Genomic DNA, 19,583 nt, shown 5'->3' on the forward strand with positions numbered 1-19,583 from the left:
TTTAGGAAATACTAATTATTTGTTTTCCAGGAATTCTGTCATTGTTATGTGTAAAGATTTGCTAAACTAAAGATTTGCTAAGGTACCTTCTTTTTATTCCAGGTGAGATATCACAGTAAAGGGAGGTGATAATTGGCTGTTTAACCATTTCCTTCCTACTGTATAATATTAATACTACTATTGCAAAAGTGGAGACATTGAAAATATGTATCAATCAGAGTTCTCCAGAGAAACATGCAATCCAATCAGTTGAAAGGCCTTTTGAGAAATAACTGAGGTTTCAGGAACAGCTATCTTGCCTCAAGAATGCATAGTTGTGCAACTATGCATTCTTGAGGCAAAATAGCTGCTCCTCTTCAGTAAACAATCTCTCTCTCTCTCTCTCTCTCTCTCTCTCTATATATATATATATATATATATATATTTTTTTTTTTTTTTTTAAAGAATGCATAGTTAACTCATTTCTCAGTTCTCAGCCTGCTGGCCTGCTCTACGAATTTCCAACTTGCCAGCCTTTACAATTGCATGAGCCATTTCTTAAAAATAAAATTCCTCTCTAGAAACTTCACTTTGGTCTCCTAAGCCTTTCAACTAACTGGATGAGGCATACTCATATTATTGAAGATAATCTTACTTAAAATCAATTGATTGTAGATGTTAACTACCTCACAAAAATTGCTTCAGGGTGAAACCTAGCTTGGTGTGTAATTAAGTAAAGTATAGGTAATATAGCCTAGATTAGTTGACACATAAAACTTAACACAGCAGAGTGTGTGCCCCCTATTAATGCAAATGACTCCTGCCTTTGAGAATTACTCAAACCCTGATTCTAAATCCGCCAGTCCTACTTGATGATGTTCTGTTGACAAACTTGTTTTATGGTATGACTGCTAAGAAAATATTTTGTTCACTAAGTTCCAGTTCAATAAATTGCCATCTGGTAAATCATGTCAAATTTTAATTTTCACTAGTTTCCAAGAGATATTTCTCAAGAAATATTGCTGATTATAATGCTGCTTTATTCTATGTGGCACATTATGTTTTCCAAAGATGGCCACAACTATATCTTTTAGCTCACATATTTTCTCCAATGTAACAATTTGGAGAAAAATTATATAATTTTATCAAAATACTGGTTTTGAAATGGATGCATTTTGATAGTAAGATAATTTGGCACTTAAATATTTTTGCAGATTTTCTCTTTATGTTTTTAATATATCGAGATATATATATATATATATTAGATTTATATTTTGTGATTAAATTACTCGATCTAAAAATGTCAGATATTTCCCTGACTAAATGAACTTTTTGCTAAATTTTATCACCTTTAATGCTTATTGTATAAGCTATTTTGTGGTAGCCCAAAAACCATGTTTGGTTTCACAGCTCTGTGTGACTATAAAAAGCTCTCGGTTCTTGGACCCTGGAGCTCTTGGACAGAGTAGAATGATGGTTACCAGAGGCTGGGCAGGGTAGCGAGGAGTGGGGGAGGGATAAAGTGGGGCATTTAATGGGTGAAAAAATATAGTTAGATAGAATGAACAATATTTGTTATTATAACAAAGTTACTATAATCAATGATAAGTTAGGTATAACCTATGATAACTAAAATATTGGAAATGGAATATTTCTAACATATAGAAATAATAAATGTTTGAGGTGATGGATACTCCAATTACTCTTGTTTGATTAATAAATATTGTATGCCTATATCAATATATTACATGTATCCTAAAATATATACAATTATGTACCCATAATAATTTCAAATAAAAAATTAAAAAAATAATAAACTCTCTGATATGAACACATTATTTATTCTAGTTCTCATTCTAAGTTTTGAAAAACAAAGATGACTTTAAAGAAGGATGCTTTCTTTTAAAAGTGGGACAATTTTTTAGAGATTCCATAGAGAAAAAATCTGAGAGAAGGAATATAATGATGGAGAAGTTTCAGAAAGTTGGGGATAACCAAAGTTCTTGAAAGAGGACTATAGTGGGAAAAGTGTTTGAGAGCTTTTACCAACAAGTGGAATAGGGTTTCAAATATGGAAAGTGTAAGTTTCAGCAAGAGTACCTACTGAATTCTCTGTGAGCATAAACATCAAGTATAAAATTGGGCCTAAGGGTTAGGGCAGTGCTTTGTAAACAGTACTAAGATGTTTAAAAGATAGGGCTTAAAGCTTTGAAGACATTTCATATTAGTAAAAAAAGAGAGAGAAAATATATACAGAAAACACTTTAATAGATATTGAAAGAGAAATAGAAATATTAAAAAGATTTTTTAAAAAAGAAATTTTTTTGTGGGCACAGATCCATTTGTCAAAAATCATAAGATAGGTATTATATACTCTCTAATTAATTCTTGTTATGATTGTTCTGTTTTCTTGCTACCTCCTTTGCTTCTCCTCTTTCATGATTTTGTGGCACTTGGTCAATGTCTTTTGGAAATAACTGCTGCTTTTGCTGCTTAATTTCATTTAGAGAGAGTGACAACACATATCTGTGGCTGTGACATTTAACCCACTAACTATAAAAGTAAAAGATCATATTAACAAATGCCATCACCAACCTAGGAATCAAGAGTAGATTGGCTTAGGGCACATTGTGAATATTTGAAAATATTAATGCATTATAAACCTACAAATACTGAGGACCCACAGGAAATTATATTTTATTTATATGGTAATTTAGTCACTTTTAGTGAATAGTGAGAAACATTGCATGTATTTTATGAATGGATAATCTGGATAATTCATTCATTCTTAATGCTTTCATGCCACTACAGAATTTGTGATTTATCATATACAGAGATTGTTATTCTTTTGATGTCTTTTAGGAAAATAAATCACTGGAAATTAACAAACCTTAATTCTGCTTTTGTTCAATGTAGATAAAGCATACATGTACTTCAAATATCTGCTTCTTACAATGTAGAAGGGAAATGAATCATTACTACTGCCTTATACAATGGGCTTCAGAAGCACTTGCTAAGTAACTTCATTTATCTACAGCCAATTTAAAATTTCTCTAACTCAGCTTCATTGAGCAATGGAATTTAAGGCTTTGTAACACTGGGATTTTACAAAAAAGAGAAAAATTGTATTATGTATGTGTGCAAAAGAAACCAATAGAGAGTGGAAATGAGTACCTTTTGTTCCACTTCTTGACACATGCCCTTACATTGCAAGAATCTCATCATTCAGGAATTCCCCTTCACAAGGGAATTATACTGAAAGACTGTTTATTAAGAGCCCCTTTTAGACTATCTCTTATCTTTTCGGAACCCATATATCTTCATTAGGACAAAATCTAAAGAGTGTATTTTTTTTTCTAACTCTGTGCTGAAATGATTAACTTAAAACCAACTACAGGAGTTTCTGGGGCTCAGACTATTTTACTTTTTCTCAGATTTTAGCTATTTAACATTGAAGTAGCTTACGGACAGAAGGGGGGAATGAGAGTGAGACAGCTCTTATTATCATATTCCAAATGGAAAGAAAAGCCTAATAACTTTTCCTATAAATCCTAGTAACTATTTCAAGTGAAAAGAAAAAGAGAGTCCTTTATATCTAGAAAACAACATATTAACACATCAACATATTCTTTAAAAAGCCACAATCATTCTTCCATCAGTTCATCTATTCCTTTGGATTTAATACTTTCCATTCAATCTTAAGTTATCAATTTCATAAGTCTTACTATTCCTCAATCAAAATTCTGAAATTGCTAACTGAGTCCACTGGTACATCCTCAAAATTATTTAAGCAATGACATGAGAAGCTATACACAAAATTACCTGGGATAGTCTTTTTCTTCAGTGCTTAGGGATAGTTCGTTGTTGAAAATGAAGAACTCTAGTCTGTAGCTGATTTAAAAGCACATTCAGGGAAGCACTAACTAAACAAAACAACAACAACAACAAACCTGTAGGTAGATAACAAATGACTGTGGTTAAATTATAGCTGATGATTTTAAAAGGTGAAAGATATGATGAGAGCTCCTTACAAAAATAATACAACTTACAAAAAATATTTGGATATTTCTATGACATATAAAAAAGTCAATCCAAAAGTTTCAGTTAAATATCTATAAATATAATTATTAGCCATATAGTCAAAGAAGAGTGGATATTACATCAAATATATGAAAATGAATAAACATAATCCTTATAAACAAGGTAAACAAACTTGGATGCAAAAATCTAATAATCTTGAGATGTAATATACTGTAGACATACCTTAGAATATACCAAGAATATATTAACATTATCAAGTAAGGAGATTCATTAAGCCTAGTTTTCCAAAAGTAGGTCTTAAGATATGCATATTGAAGGAGGGACATCACCACGATGGTAGAGAAGGAGAAACCAGCCTCTCTTCCTGCCTTAGTCCATTTAGTCTTGCTGTAACAGAATATCTGAGGCTGGGAAATGTATTAAAAGAAAAGAGATATATTTGGCTCACAATTCCAGTGGCTGAAAATACCAAGAGCATAGCATATGCTACGTCTCTGGTGACGGCCACATGCTGCGTCACAACGTAGAAGAGAAACAGAAAGGCAAGTTGTACATGCAAAGAGGCAAACATGAAGAAGAGGAACCTTGTTTTATAGATTTATATTAATAACAACCTGCTCTCCCAGTAGCTAATCCATTCTGAGGCTAAAACGTGCTTCCATGGGATGTCATTAAGCTATTCATGAAAGATCCTCTTCTATGACTCAAATACCTCCCTTTAGGCTCCACACTCCCAACACCACCAAAATGGCAACAAAATTTTAACATGAGTTTCAGAGGGGAAAATACATATTCAACCCATAGTATTCCAGCTATAGAAGCCTGAAATTCATGTGATTCTTACAATGCAAAATGCAATTTCATCTCAATGGTCCTAAAACTGTTAAAGTTATTCCAGCACCAACTCAAAAGTCCAAAGTCTCATCTGAAACTCAATGCAAGCTCCTTCCAGATATAAGCCTGTAAAATCAAAAATAAATTATTTGCTTCCAAACAACAATGGTGAGATAGGCATGGAGTAGACATTCCCGTTCCAGAAGGGAGAAATAAGTCAAAGGAGTAATTGACTCCTAGCCAACTGAAAAGCCAAGAGCACAGACATCACATCTTAAAGCTGAGATAATCTCCCTTCACTCTATGTCCAGCAATCTCTGAACACTCTATATGCTGGGCCTGGGGCTTCAAGTAGCTTCACCCCCAACAGCTTTGCTGGCTGCAGCCCACATGGCTGCTTTCAAAAGTTGGAATCCACTGCATGTAGCTTTCCTAGGTAGGCATTTCACACTCTGGTTGTTCTACGATTCCAGGATCTTGAGGAGGGTGGTTCTATTCCCAGAAGTACACCAGGAATTGCCATGGTTGGGACTCTCTGTGGTAACTCCACCCCTGAAGTAGGTTTCTGCCTGGGCACCCAGAATTTGTGCAACATCTTTTGAAATCTAGGTGGAGGCTGCCATGTAAACAGCATGTGCAAAGAGGCAAACATAAGGAGAAACTTTGTTTTAAAACAGCCTGCTTTCATGGTAACAAATCCAGTCCTACAAAAGCAAAAACTCCCTCCTAAGTACCATCAATCTATTAATGAAGGCTCTTTCCCCACGATTCAGACACTTCACATTAGGTCCCACCTCCAGCACTACCATGATGGCAATCAAATTTCAAATTTAGCCATGACATAATATATACACATATCAAAACATAATGTTGTATATCATAAATATATATATACATTTTACATATCAAGTATATATTTTTTTAAAAAATGGTATATTGATAAATTTTAAAAATAAGTGATATGAACACATAATTAAAAATATCTGGCCCTAAAATATACTGAGTTCAAATTAAGGAGTAGAGCTGTAATTAAGTTAATATTATTTTAAAATAATAATATTATTTTAACCCTATAATATTATTGTCTAATAATATAAATAGATAATATAATAAAATTAAGTAGCACCAGGACTCTAATAGAAATATAGACTTGACAATGAGGAAGGTATCTCTAGAAATTTTCTATACAGCATAGAATTATTGAAATATTTATATTAATAACATTTTACCCATACACATTTAACCTAGGAAAGGCTAAACAACACATCTGAATTGAGGATGCTTACCCAGATGCTTATTAGTAGTAACATAAAAAACCTAATTATTTTTCACCACTCTCTTTTTAATAAGTGAAACAGAAGAATCCTTTGTGATTTTCAAAAAACCCTCTGTAAAATCCTAAAAACAGGTTTTGGTTTGAAAGATATAAATTAGAATGTGATTTTGAAAATGCAAAATATTAAAATTTGTGAAAAGCCTTGAACTCTTGATTAAATAAGACCTAGCTTATTAAGAAATAATACTTGACGACCTATTTAACTAAAGTGAAACAAAAGATATTAAAAGTAAATAGTATAATAGGTAACATGATTATAAAGGAACTTTTTCAGAGACGAGAAGCCTTAGCTTTATTAAACAATCAAGAACATGTTAAATTATATATAAAATAGGAAATTATACTAATAAGATAGAATATTTGTCTTTTATTTAGATTACTTAGAAGGTGAGAAAAACCTTTACAAATTCTCATTTATAGGAGACCAAAAATCCAAGAAGTCTTTTTTATTTTTTATCAGAAAGAAAATCAAATTCTAATTTTGTGTTAGTATGTATTTGACACTAAAGTTCTTTTTCTTGAAAATCTTATAAATAAATTTATTAAATCTTAGCCAGCTTTGACCAGGGAAAATAAAAATTCCTCTCTATGTTTCCACTTGTGGAATTCTCCAATTGTAAAAACTCCTATACTTGTCTATATAAATTCAGATTTTGACCTATATATATCTCTGATTCTGGAACAGTCATTTTTACTTTATAGCAAAACTACTATATTTTCCTTAACAAAAATACACCTTGCTTCTGTTGCCGCTAATACTCCTATTCATATATATTAGCTGTGCCTTTAAGACAAGCCTTCTTTTTCACAGAGGAAACTAAGAGATGGATAATTGTGAATTGTCATACACCAGCACTTTGTGGCAGACTAGCAGAGCTTATGAATATACATGTGTAGTTACTACAACTCCTCTAAGTGGCAAAAATGAAAAAGGACATTAAATGATCCAAATATACATATTCTATAAAAATGAAAGGCAAAAAGTATATAATTTTTTTAATATCACAAAGTTTACAAGTAGATGGTGCTTACATGCATTTTTACAAATGAATTTATAATTTTATGAAAGAATATTTGAAGTAACCACTTTAAAATCTCTTGAAATTTAGTTAATGTATGGTTCCAAAGGCAATTTGCATGTAGCATGTGTTTAATGTTTGCAATATTATAAGATATAAGTGTGCATGTGTGTGTATGTGTGTATATATATATATATATATAATCATATCTTTTTTATCCAATCACATTTCTATACAGTTATTCATGCTTCAATCATGTCTAGCTACTGAAGTCTCCGTTGAAGACCCAGAATGCTTCCAAAAACTGAAATCATGAAGGCTTACAGGAAACAGAACAAGAATTCCTACATGTTCCAAGAAGATGGTGTACCTCAGCTCCATGGGAATGGAACCTCCTGTGCTTGGAACATATCCAGATCTACCTCATGTATGTCTTCATCTGAGTGTTTATTTGTATCCTTTAAAATTTCCTTATAACAGACCAGTAAACGTACATATATATTTCCCTAAGTTTTGTGAACTGCTCTATTAATTAACCAAATCTAAGGTTAGGGTAATGGGAAGCCCAACTTGAAGCCGGTCAGTCAGAAGTTCCAGAGGTCTGGATTTGTGACTAGTATCTAAAGTAGGGGCAGTCTTGTGGAAGTGAGCTTTCAAGCTGTGGGATCTGATAAAATATCTCCTGTTAGATACCTTCAGAATTTAATTGGATTGGAGGACACCCAACTGGTGTCTACTGCAGAATTGATTGCTTGTTGATGAGGAGAAATCCCCATATATTTGATTACAGAAGTCTTTTATGTTGACTGTTGAGGTGTGAGAGCAAAGTAAAAACAGTATGAGCTTTTTTTTCCCACTCTCAATGTTTTTTCAAAAATTTTTTCTTCTTAAGTATTGATAGTTATGCTAAACCACATATATTAATAATTGTTATGTACAGTAAGTCAAAGTTTTGGAAATGGCTTCAGTAGGAGGGAAAAAATCAACAGTTAAATATCAACTGCTTCATGTTACCTTATAAGAAGGATTTATAACTGTTTCTGTATTTATGAAAATCACACAAGAACCCTGCCAAACCTGTAATAATATTATTTAAAATAATTTTATAACTTCTCAAAAATATGCCCGTGCCTGTTCTTTTTTTCAAAAAAAGAGAATTTCATAATTTATGTTATCACCAGGATACAAATGAATCTCAAAGGAAATATTAGAATTAATTTTTTTCAAGTTTACAGCTGAGAGGTTCACAAGCCATATCTAATAGTCTATCTCGGGAATAATTACTGGTAATGGGTATCCAAGGGAAATTATTTCCTGCTGCTGTGAATTAGGAGTGCCACAGGTGGTATTCATCACTTGAAATGGGCTAGAGAACTCTGAGCCAACACTGCTTAAGCTTGATTTGTGGAACCATTGTTTCTGGATGCTTCCAACATGAATTGACTACTTCTAAAAATAGCCTACAATTTTTTTTTTCAAGCAAAACAAAATGATGTGTGTTTAAAGCAAAATACAACTTTACCATCATGTTTTTAACATGTGATAATACCTTCATGTTGTAGAAGATACCAACTTTTTCAAAAATTTCTGAGTAAATATAAACTATTCTAAATAAAGGTTAACATTAAATATTTTAAATTGCTTTGAATTATTTTTGTGTGGAATTAAAATAATTATTAGCAAATTGCATGAATCAGTTACTCCTTAGTATATGTTCCTAAACATATCACTGCATATCTAAATAGCACTATTAATTTAACTTTATTATTATTGTCATTTATCACATGAATTGCAGAAAATTTATAATATATCATTAGAAAATTATCTAAATTTGGTCTATGGATCAAAATATAGAACTACATGGGTGCTATTTTGTTGGGTTCTTCTTGATAAGGTTAAAATTCATTAAATCCATCTTCACAAAATTAGTTAATTTGAAATGGACAACATTTTGTTTCAATCTTCTACATGTGGCTATCCAATTTTCCCAGCACCATTTATTGAATATGTCTTCTTTTCCCCACTGTATATTGTCTGCTTTGCCAAAGAGCAGATGGCATTATGTGTATGGTTTTATGTCTGGGACCTCTGTTCTTTTCACTGGGTCTATATCTTATTTTTGTGCCAGTTTAATGCTCTTTTGGTAACTATAGTCTTATTGTATAGCTTAAAGTCTGATAAAGTGATGCCTTGAGATTCCTTCCTTTTGCATAAGGTTGCTTTAGCCATTCAGGCTCTTCTCTGGTTCCAAACAAAGAGTAGAATTATTTTTTCTAGACTTGTAAAAAATGAATTTGATATTTTTATGGGTATTGCATTGAATCTGTAAATCACTTTGGGTAGTATGGACATTTTAACAATGTTGTTTTGTCAATCTATGAGCATGATATATTTTTTCATTTGTTTACATTATCTGTAATTTCCTTCCTCAGTGAGTTTTAGCTCTCTTTGTAGGGATCTTTTACCTCTTCCATTAAATACTTAAATACATTCTATGTATTTTATTTTCTTTGTAGGTATTGTCAAAGGTATTGAGTCTTTGATTTGATTCTTGATTTGACTGTTGGTCTGAGACTTTGCTGAATTTACTTATCAATTCCAGGAGTCTGTTGGTGGAATCTCTGAGTATTTCTAGGTATAAGAACATATCGTCAGCAAGGAACAATAGTTTGACCTCCTCTTTCTTCATTTGGATACTCATAATTTCCATCTCTTGCCTGATTGCTCTAGTTAGGATTTCCAGCACTATGTTGAATAGAAGTGGTGACAGTGGGCAACCTTGTCTTGTTCAAGTTTTAAGTGGAAATGCTTTTAACTTTTCTCCATTCAGTATAATGTTGGCTGTGGTTTAGTTGTATGTGGCTTTTATACTTTTGAAATATGTTCCATCTATGCCTATATGTTAAGACTTTTTATCATAAAAGGGGGCCAAATTTTGTCAAATGCTTTTTCTGTATATATTGAGGTGATCATATGATCATTGTTTTAGCTTCTGTTTATGTAGTGAATCACATTTATGGATTCACGTATGTTGAAATATCCTTGCGTCCCTGGGATGAAGCCCACTTGGTTGTGGAGGATTATTTGTTGTGTGTAGAGGTTAATTTGATTTGCCAAATTTTTTGGAGAATACTTGCATCTATATTCATGAGGGATATTGGCCTTTAGTTTTCTGTTTTTGCTGTGTTCTTTCCTGGCTTTGGTATCAAGGTGATGCTTGCTTTGTAGAATGAGTTGAGAAAGATTCCTTTCTTCTTGATGTTATGAAATTTCTGCAGTATGGGTACCAATTTTTCTTTATAGGTGTGATAAAATTTGGCTATGAATCCATGTGGTCCAGGACTTTTTTTGTTGGAAGATATTTTGTTGCTCACTATTTGTCTGTTCAGAAATTTTGTTTCTTCCTGATAGAGTCTTGGAAGGTTGTATGTTTCCAGGAATTTGCCCATTTCCTCAATGTTTTTGAGTTTATGTGCATAGAGATTTTTATAGTATTCACAGATGATATTCTGTATTTCATCAATACCAGTTGTAATATCTCCCTTTTCATTTTTTATTAAGATTTTGGGGTCCTTTAATTTCCATTTCTGGTTAATCTAGCAAGAGGTCTATCAATTTTGTTTATCTTTTCAAAGATGAAACTTGTTGTTTCATTTATCTTCTATATTTTTTATTTCATTTAGTTCTGCTTTAAGTTTAGTTATTCCTTTTCTGCTGCTTGCTTTGAATTTGGTTTGTTCTTCCTTTTCTATTTCCTTGAGACAATTCATTATATTGTTGATTGGTGACCTTTCTTTTTAATGTAGGCATTTAAAGCTATGTATTTTTACCTTACGACTGCTTTGGCTGAATCCCATAGATTTTGATAACTTGTGTCCCTTTAGTAATTTAATTTGAGGAATCTGTTGATTTCCATTTTGATTTCCTATTTGACCCAATAATCTTTCAGCAGTATGCTATTTAATTTCCATGACTGTGTGTATAATTAAATGTTTTTGTTAGACTTGATTTCTAATTTTATTTCACTGACTATGAGAAAATAATGGTATAATTTGTATTTTGGGAATTTTTTTGAGATATATTTTGTGGCCTAAGGTGTGATCAATCTTAGAGAATGTTCCATGTGCTGATGAGAAGAATGTATACTCTATATTTTGTCACAGAATATTTTGTAAGTGTCTGTTAGGCCCATTTGTCCTAAAGTCCCATTTAAATACAGTGTTTCTTTGTTCATTTTCTGCTTGGAGGATCTGTCCAGTTTTGTCAGTGTGGTTTTAAAGTCCTTGGCTATTACTATACTGCTGTTTATCACGTTGTTTAGATCTAGTATGGTTTGCTTTATGAATGTGGTTAGATTCTTGCAGAAGATTGAAACAGGATCCAAATCTCACCACTCACAAAAAATTAATTCAAGATGGATAACAGGGTTAAACTTAAGACATGAAACCATAAGAAATCTAGAAGAAAATATTGAAAAACCTTTCCTAGATATTGATCTAGGCAAAAAGTTTATAAAGAAGACCTAAATGGTAATCACAGCAACAACAAAGATTAATAAATGGGACTTGATTAAATTAAAAATCTTCTGCACAGCCAAGGCAACAATCAACAGGATGAGTAGAAAATCTACAGAATAGGGGGAAACACTTGTATGCTATATATCAGATAAAGACCTAATAATCAGAATCTAAAAAGAAATCAAGCAAATCAGCAAGAAAAAAATCAAACAACCCTGTTAAAAAGTGGGCAAAAGACATAAAAATATGCTTTAAAAAAAAGATAGACTAATGGCTAATAAACATATGAAAAAATGCTCAATGTCACCAATCATGAGGGAAATGCAAATAGAAATCACAATGGGATATCACCTAAACCTGGTAAGAATGGTTTTTTATCAAAAAATCCCCAAAGAATACATGCTGCTATGGATGTAAAGAGTTAGAATACTTCATACACTGTTGGTCAGACTGCAAACTAGTACAACCTCTTTGAAAAGTAGTATGGAGATTCCTCAAAGAAATAAAAATAGATAAAATATTTGATCAGCAATCCCACTAGTAGGTATTTACTTAAAGAAAAAAAAGAGTCATTTTACCAAAAAAACAAACAAACAACAAAAAAACCTCTTGTACCAGATTATATGTATGTGTGTATATATATATATATATATATATATATATATATATATACTACTAAGCCATAAAAATGAATTATCAAGTTTGTAACCACATCTTCACAATTGTCAATTGTGCTGCTATAAACATTTGAATGTAGATTTCTTTTTTATAGAATGTCTTTTGTTCCTTTGGGTAGATGCGCAGTAATGGGATTGCTGGATCAAATGGCAGTTGTACTTTTAGCTCTTTTAGGTATCTCTATATTACTTTCCACAGAGATTGTACTAGTTTGCAGTCCCACCAGCAGTGTATGAGTGTTCCTATCTCTCCACATTCAAGCCAACATTTATTGTTTTGGGACTTTTTCATGAAAGCCATTCTCACTGGAGTTAGGTGATATCTCATTGTGGTTTTGCTTTGCATTTCCCTGATGATTAGAGATGCTGAGTATTTTTTCATAAGGTTGTGGCTATTAGTCTGTCTTCTTTTGAAAAGTTTCTGTTTATAGCCTTTGCCCACTTTTTAATGTTTTTGTTTGATTCTTTTCTTGCTGGTTTTCCTGAATTCTATATAGATTCTAATTATCAGCCCTTTATCAGATAGGTAGGATGCAAATATTTTCTCCCATTCTGTAAGATGTCTGCTCTCAGCATAGTTTCCTTGGCTGTGCAGAAGCTTTTTAATTTGATCAAGTCCCATTTATTTATTTTTGTTGTTGCTGTAATTGCCTTTGGAAACTTTTATAAATTATTTGCCTAGGCCAATGTCTATAAGAGTTTTTCCAACATTTTCTTCTAAAATTCTTATAGTTTCATGCCTTAGCTTTAAGTCTGTTATCCATTGTGAGTTGATTTTTGTGAGAGGTGAGAGGTAGGGATCCTGTTTCAGTGTTCTACATGTGACTATCCAATATTCCCAGCAGCATTTATTGAATAAGGATTCTTTTCCCAAGTGTATGATTTTGTCTGTGTTGTCAAAGATTAGATGACTATATGAGGATGGTTTCATATTTGGATTCTCAGTTCTGTTTCATTGGTCTATGTCTCTGTTCTTGTGCCTTTACCATGTTGTTTTAGTTACTTATAGTTAAGTATAGTATAACTTGAAGTCTGATAAATTGATGCCTCCCAATTTTTTCTTTTTGCTTAAGATTTCTTTTGCTATCTGAGGTCTTATCTGGTTCCATTCAAAGCATAGAATTATTTTTTCTAGATCTGCAAAAAATGATGTTTCTTATTTTAATAGGGATTGCATTGAATCTGTAGATCATTTTGGGTGGTTTAGACATTTTTACAATGTTGATTCTTTTAACTCATGAGCATGTTATGGTTTTCTACCTGTTTATTTATATCCTCTACTCTTTCCTTACTCAGTGTTTCATAGTTCTTCCTGTGGAGATCTTTCACCTCCTTAGTTAAAAATATTTCTAGGTATTTTGTTTTTGTGTTGCTATTCTAAAGATTATTGAGGCTTTGATTTGATTTTCAGTTTGACTGTTGTTGGCATATAGGAATACTACTGATTTATGTACATTGATTTTGTAACCTGAGACTTTTCTGATATAAGATCATATGGTCAGCAAAGTGCAACAGTTTGATCTCTTCTGCCCCCATTTGTATGTCCTTGATTTCCTTCTCTTGTCTGATTGATCAGGCTAGGATTTCCAAAACTATGTTGAATAGAAGTGGTGATAGAGGTCTCTCTTGTCTGATTCCAGTTATAAGCCCATCAATTCATGAGTAGATTAATAAAATGTGGTATGCATATACCATGGATTCTATTCAGTCACAAAAAATAATGGTGATCTAGCACCTCTTTTATTATCCTGGGTAGAGCTGGAGCCCATTTTACTAAGTGAAATATCACAAGAGTGGAAAAACAAGCACCACATGTACTCACCATCAAATTGGTATTAACTGACCAACACTTATGTGCACATATAGTAATAACATTCACTGTGTGTTGTTCAAATGGGAGGAGTAGGAGGGTATGAGTATATTTACACCTAATGGGTGCTGTGGGCACTGTCTGTGGGATGGACACACTTTAAGCTTTGACTCTGGTAGGGCAAAGTCAATATATATAACCTAAATATCTGGATCCCCAAAATATGCTGAAATAGAAAATAAATAAATTTAAAAATTAAAAAAAAATACATTTTATAATAACATGGATGAAACGGTAGAGTATCCTCTTAAGTAAAATATTACCAGAATGGAAAAACAAACACCACATTTGATCACTGTTAAACTGGACCTAACCAATCAGCACTCATGTGCACAGATGGAAGTAAAACACAGTGGAAATCAGAAGGGGCACATGAGAATAGATAAAATCATACCTAATAGGTACAATGTATACTATCTGGGTGATGGGCACACTTATAACTTTGACTCAAGTAGAGAAAAGCAATACATTCAACCAAAAAATTTGTACTTCCATAATATTCTGAAATAAAGAAAAAAAAGAGAGACAAAAGAAAAAATGAGATTTTGAATAATGTCGTTATTTTGATATGATTATTTCAATATTCATAAATTATTAGATAATTATGTGATTATAAAAATTTTTGAGGAAAAAATATTTTAGACAAATATCAGGTCAGTCTATTAATTTAATTTAAATAAATTATAATTCCAACTACATTATCTCTGTGACTGCTGATACTTTTACATTAAATAGAAATTTTAATTACAGGAAAATAGTGAGTACACACATTATAAAATATGATAACTAAAAAATAATTTGGTGGAGTCGCTGACAAACAAAAAGCAAAAGACTGCAAGGTCTTATTGGGATAAGATGTTGATTTTCATTTATTTCTGCCATCATAACCAAGCATGCTAAATTAATGCAAAGCTAATTAAATTTTGCTTGCAGATCTGAGAAAACTTGGGGCTACATTCCAGAGATGAACCAAACACTTTTTAAAAGAAAATTATTTCAAAATAAGATGTAATATAAAAAAGAAAAATAAGAATATTATTCAGAAAAAATGTAGAAGGCTAAGTATAAAACCAAAATAGAGGGAAAATGTTAACATTTTATGAGCACAAGTGAATTGCTTTTTGTGCTATTTGGTAAGCTTGATTCATAATGAGTAGTATCTATGTCCCACTTGCATATTGAAAAAAAATGAAAATAAAATTCTTGCCAGAAAATTAATTTGCTTTTTAAAAAAGGCAGATAATTTGGGATTTACTGAGTTCTATCTATTAAAAAGATATAATTAAAATAAAATACACTGATATTTTTCTATAAAAAATAGGCAGTTTTACTGAGATGATATTTTCTCATGGGTTACTTAATGCAGTTTCTCAGAAGTACTTAAAGTACTCTCAGTGTTACCATCTCATTGTTGTAACTAGATTCAGTTAATATTAGTGAAGGATCTTGAATTAGGAAAAAGTAGAAACTTCAAAAAAACTCTTTGAGCATTAGTAGTGGATTTCACAACATCCATAATGTCTAATGGTAGTGCTCTCATTAAATAATTGTCATGCTCCTATATAATAAATTATAAAATGACATTAGCAAGATAATTTAAAATGGATAAATACTAACTTATCAGTTAGCGTCAGTCAAGAAAGAAACCTCTCTGAGTATTTAAAAGGGAGGAAATTTAATTCAAGGAATTGGTTATTGATGGGGTAGTTTAAGAAGCTGAATCAGTGTCTATAAAGCAATTCAGAGTCTAGTAGTAGGATGCTTCTGCCACTCTTAGACTGAGGGAGAAATGGAAGATACAGCATTGCAGGAGCCCAGAAACCAGGGTCACTTGCAGAAGCTGGAATCATGACAGACCTATGAATAAGAAACTACAACCATAGAACTTACCCAGCTACTTCTAGAGATGTAATCAAAGACAAAGACAGAGGGGGAATCCTTGGCCTCTTCTCTTTTTATACCTTTCAAATTCCCACACTGGCCTCCCATCGACCAAATTCGGGCAGAAGTCAGCCGGGTTTGACATGGGAGTGACTATTCAATCTGAGAAATAGTACAGAACAGGAGAAGGACAAGACTGAAATTGAAGGAATGAGGCACAGGCCCACCTAAGGTAACAAGAACAGATGACATAGGGAAAGGGTGGAGAGAAATTTTAGAAAGGGGTTTATGTCATTTCTGAGGAGATGACGTTGAGACAATTGTTTCAAGGTTTCCTAAATTTTATTTAACCATTATTTCATCATTGGATTTGTTCAAAGTTCTGTTTTCAGAAACTATAGATGAACCAAATTTTTGCTTGTTTCCTTTAATCAATTCCTCACTAGATATGACATCAAGCAATGGCAAAATTTCTTTTTTTTTAAATTGTTCCCCTACCCACTGGCTAATTTCTTAAGAATATTCATATATATCTGCAAAAGCATTTTCCAAAAAAATGATTTATTTAATTCATACTTCCAACAGTAAGAATGCATCTTCTAACTAAAGGAATGTGTCTACTTTCTAAACATTTTGTAACAGTAGGTATTTTCATCACTGAATTAATGTGTATATACATCTAATAGAGAGCCAAACCCTAGCACTACAAAAAACATTATCTCCATGAAGAACTGAAAACATTACAAAATCAAAGAAATATTTAAAAAAATGTAAACTCTACTTATTTCAAAGTACTGGAATGAGTTGGAGATATATTTACCCAGTTTTGGAGATAAGATTCTCCTTAAACAAAAATTCCAAAAGCCAGGCCTATATAAAATTACATCTTTAAGGCTTTAGTTCTTAATTACTTCTGAAACTCACTATGACATACTAAGTCTCTTTGGGATAGGCTACAAAATAATTCCCGATTGTCAAAGAATGATGTCACTCTCCTTTATTTCAATATAATGACAACTAATAGAATAGTATTAATAATTTCCATTAAGTCTTATAGTTTTGGGTTCTCTTCTACTAGAGAGCTGGGAAGGATTGGTGAGACACACATTTCATATTTCTTTCCATTAGCAGTGGCAGATTTTTGATTTGCTGGCTCCTGCAGATTTAACCAATAACCACATTTGACCTTTATCTCAATGTTTAACTCACTGTTCATTCATAGTGAAATGTACCATGTTAGTAATCATTTTCTTTTAAAATCATTTTAGTTTCACAAAAGGGCAGGTTTTAAAAAGCAGGAACAAACTCCCTTAGGGATTCTTAGAGGCTGTATATACTGCCTTTCATACTATTCAACCTTTTACTTACAAAGGCCTCTTTTAGACTCCAAGTCTTATGCCAACTGCATCAAAGAGACTATGAAACAATGCTTTCTGTCAGTCATTTTCATTCAGTGTTGAGGGAACTCCCCATTATGAATTGAATGTTTGATTGTAAACCTGCAGAGAGAATCCCACTTTTGTACTTCTCCAAAAAGGAACTTCCTAATAATTTTTATATTATTTGGATATTATATATGCCCAAATTGTTGAAGTAACATGATAGATTAAGAGGAACAGAGCATGGTATGAATCCAAAAGACAATTATTTTTCCAATTTTCTAATTGACTTTTGCTTCTTAGTTTTAAATATTCTATGCAAGTTTTATAGGTTGATTTATACTTCTGGGTCAGTATGTTGTCCTTTCCTACTCCTCTACAAGTTTGAAGTTTTGATCCTATTTTATTTAGATATAGAGTTTATTTTTGAACTCTATAAAAAATGACAATTACTAGAAAGAAATCTCACTATTTCAAAAGAAAGTAATGGGAATTGAATTCTCTTTTGTTTAGGGAAAGCTACTACACACAGTCTCTTTTCAATTGATTAAGCACACGAAAAAATGTGAAAATATAAAACCCATTTCTAATGCATTGTGTTCCTACTTATGTTCACACAGAGCAGCACCAGTTCCACTTGCTTTAATAACTTATTGCCAGATTAAAGGAAGAAGTTTGACGTATCTCTAGACTACAATTGATGGTTCTCTCTTATATATTGCAGGATCACGACTGAGATGGGATTTCAGAATAACACATACAAATTAAGTCATAAAGTCAGAGTAACTAAGGCAAGTGTGGGGAGCAGTCATGGGACCAGTTTAGAATTGAACTCAGAAGGATATGAAATGGGCAGAGTAGCAATTGTTCTGTGTGTATATTAAGACTTGAACCCAATGACAAAGGTCAGATTTAAACTCAATAGCTTGGGTGGATTACACTCATTAGATGAAAGTTTGCTATAATTCTAACTGCTGATGATGAGAAAATACATGCATGCATTCATTCATTGCGAAAATGCACTATGCTTTGCAGTGATGCATTTATTGTATTGCTAAGGATCCATAAAAGTGCCATATGAACAGATCAATATTATTTTACTTGGAATTTTGACTAATGTTTTTGGGAAGAGCTTTTGAAGTCAATACAGATGGCAACAGAAAATTGATTTACCAGTAATTTATGAAGTCAAGCCTTTTTAATGGAGTATAGTAGTCAATAATAGCCTAGTTTGAAGGGAAATATGATTATTCAAGGATAGAGTTTGTTGACAAGAATCATTTAAGAATAAGGCACTCACTCCACCTTTAACAACTCCTCAGCCATATGAGAAAAACATGCATAGACAGAAATACAATAAACTTTAACAACTGCTATATAAGCATATGATAAAAGCATAGTTTCCAGGAATCTAGCCTTGTTTTGATCAGTAATTCTCAGAGAAAATTGGAACAGATACTCTCTAATGTCTACTCGCTTTATTACTCCCCTTCTATTAACCCAATAAAAGTCAATTATAACAATTCATTCAAAGTTACTTCCTGAGATTTCTAGCTGACCCTACATAGATATGGAAATACATTAACCCAGATTATATTGAATTTTATCTTTAGTCCATCACAATTAAATAAACCATCAATGTCATATATCAAATATTTAGATGAAAAGAAGTAAACTTATTTATATGCAGAATTTATAGTTGTGAATAAATTATCTTGGTGGAAAATATATAAATCTTATGTATCTGATAGCAGTTATATTCTTGCATGGTAATTTATTCATGTTTTTTTCATTCATATATTAATATTTCATTCATATACCTAATTCCAAAATATTTATTAGGCATATACAGTATTACAAGCACTCTTTACAAGCTGGGGAAAAAAAAGAATTTTTTTTCAACTCTTATGGAATTTATGTGTAAAGGGTAAAAGATATTAAATAGACACACGTAGATGTATACAAAACACACTTTTTGAAATAAATGTATTAAAAATGTGCTTTCATGCAAGTGACAATGGAAAATTGTCTCTCAAAAATATCCATCCCA

This window comes from Microcebus murinus, chromosome 13, assembly GCF_040939455.1.
Source record: "Microcebus murinus isolate Inina chromosome 13, M.murinus_Inina_mat1.0, whole genome shotgun sequence".
NCBI classification, from domain to species: Eukaryota; Metazoa; Chordata; class Mammalia; order Primates; family Cheirogaleidae; genus Microcebus; species Microcebus murinus.